The sequence below is a fragment of the Lactuca sativa genome, chromosome 1, assembly GCF_002870075.4.
Source record: "Lactuca sativa cultivar Salinas chromosome 1, Lsat_Salinas_v11, whole genome shotgun sequence".
NCBI classification, from domain to species: Eukaryota; Viridiplantae; Streptophyta; class Magnoliopsida; order Asterales; family Asteraceae; genus Lactuca; species Lactuca sativa.
Window position 1 is genome coordinate 153,825,988 of NC_056623.2, and position 2,627 is coordinate 153,828,614.

Here is a 2,627-nt window from a genome sequence, read left to right on the forward strand (position 1 = left end):
TTTGGATATATCTTCTATAGACTGAGTGACAATGTTGTCTTCATTGCGAGAAGAGGGGTTTTCCAAGAACGAGAACTCATAAACCATGGAGACAGTGGGAGGCAGATCGATCTTGAAGAGATTCAAGAGTCGAGTGATAAAGGAACCTCTACCGGTGGCGCTCAACCCGAGGAGGAAACTCCGGTTGAACCAATTAACAAGTCATTACCTCTTAGACGTTCCGAAAGAGTTAGAGTTCAACCCCAGTTTATGGTTTTCACATTACTACTGAAGGGGACATGTATATTAATGATGGTACACTAATAAATCTAGATGAACCTAATAGCTATAAGGAAGCCATGGCAGGCCCAGAGTCTGCGAAATGGAAAGTGGTGATGGACAGCGAGATTCAGTCCATATATGACAACCAAGTTTGGAATTTGGTTGAAAATGTGCCCGGACATAAGACGGTTGGGTGCAAATGGATCTTCAAGAAGAAGACCGACATAGATGGGAATGTACACACGTATAAGGCGCGATTGGTGGCGAAGGGCTTTACTCAAACTCCCGGAATTGACTATGATGAGACCTTCTCACCAGTTGCGAAAATAAAGTCTATAAGGATGATATTAGCTATTGCTGCATTTCATGATTATGAGATATGGCAAATGGATGTCAAGACCGCTTTCCTTAATGGGACGTTCATTGAGGATGTTTACATGGCTCAACCAGAGGGTTTTGTCGATGCCAAGCATCCCAATAGAGTGTGCAAGCTTGAGAAGTCCATTTATGGACTTAAGCAAGCATCTCACAGATGGAATATTTGCTTTGATGAGAAAGTCAAAGAGTTTGGATTTGTACGAAGCGAAGGTGAATCATGTGTATTTGTCAAAGCAAGTGGGATTATAGTTCGCTTCCTCGTCTTGTATGTCGATGACATACTGCTCATGGGAAACGAGATCCCGACTCTACAAGAAGTGAAGTCCTAGCTCGGGAAGTGTTTCGCTATGAATGACCTCGGAGAGGCTTCCTATATTTGGTGAATAAGGATAGTGAGAGAAAGAAGTAAGAGACTAATAGGACTTAGTCAGAATACTTACTTAGATAAGGTACTAAAATATTTTAGTATGGAAAACTCGAAGAAGGGAGAACTACCGATACAAAGTAATGCCAAGTTGAGTAAGACTCAACGTCCGAGTACTGAAGCCGAGATAGCTGAGATGAGTCAAGTACCTTACGCTTTCGTTGTAGGCTCGATCATGTATGATATGACTTGTACTCGCCCTGATGTGGCCTTTACTTTGAGCATGATTAGTAGATATCAAGGGAACCCTGGCAGAGCGCATTGGATTGCGGTCAAGAATATCCTTAAGTACCTTCGGAGGACCAAGGAATGGTTTCTAGTCCTCGGAGGGAGTGATGACTTAAAGGTGGGAGGGTATAGTGACGCCAGTTTCCAGAGCGACAGGGGCAACTACCGTTCGCAGTCGGGCTGGGTTTTTACCCTTAATGGAGGAGCAGTAACCTGGAAAAGTTCCAAGCAGGTAACTATAGCTGATTCAACGTGCGGATCAGAGTACATTGCAGCAAGCGAAGTGTCAAAGGAGGCGATATGGTTGAAGAACTTCATTGGTGACCTTGGAGTTGTGCCTGCCATCAAAGAACCTATGTAAATTTTCTGTGATAATCAAGGAGTGGTTGCCTTGACCAAGGAACCAAGGGATCATAGTAGATCTCGGAATATCGGCAGAAGATATCACTTTATTAGACATCGAGTAGAAGAAGGACACCTCGTGGTTAAGAGGATATCATCAGAGGATAACCTAGCAGATCCGCTTACGTAGGGATTGAGCAGGGTTAAGCACTTGCAGCATGCTAGGAGCATTGGGCTGAAGGATGATATTAGTTTAGATAAGATAGTTTGGAAAGTTGTAATTGATAAATGTAATTGACATTTGGTGATTGAATAAAGGAGTATTATTTAAAAGTTTTGTCTTATGTTTAACTATTATTTCACTTTGCATGTTTTGACTTCCAGAATAATTGATTTTATTAAGTATAATAGAATTATTCAAACAGTCCACAATCGTTCATATGTTGGAAGTAGGTATGAATAAAGATTGTCATGAATTGGTGTGTAGATTGTCTAAATGGTATTAGACAAAGCAAAGGTTTGCTGCAACATTCATGAGTGCTTATGAACAAGTTTTGAGCATTGGAATAAACCCGCGCTTACTGGAATCACTTTAAGGAATGTACCACAAGTGATCGCAAGACGATAATATCATATGGTCTTAAAACCTAGATATATGGTTTGTTATTTACTAATTGGTTGTGCATTGATAATGCGAAACCGCATCAGTAAATTGATGTCATAAAACGCATTGTTGTGTATAGTTGATTAGTGAATAAGTAAATGCATATAAATCGAAGTTTAGCTGTTACTTTTATCCTAAGAGGGTAAAAGCGATATCACGACCGCTCGATGATTTGATTTGACTTATGTGCCGGGCCCAGTCAGGACTGAATTGATGTGTTGAATTAAGTTCTATGTCATATATATCTGAGATCAAGAAAATAATTGCTAGACAATAAGTATGACAATGTTTCATGAGATTGTCTGCACGATATCAAAATAGAGGACTGTA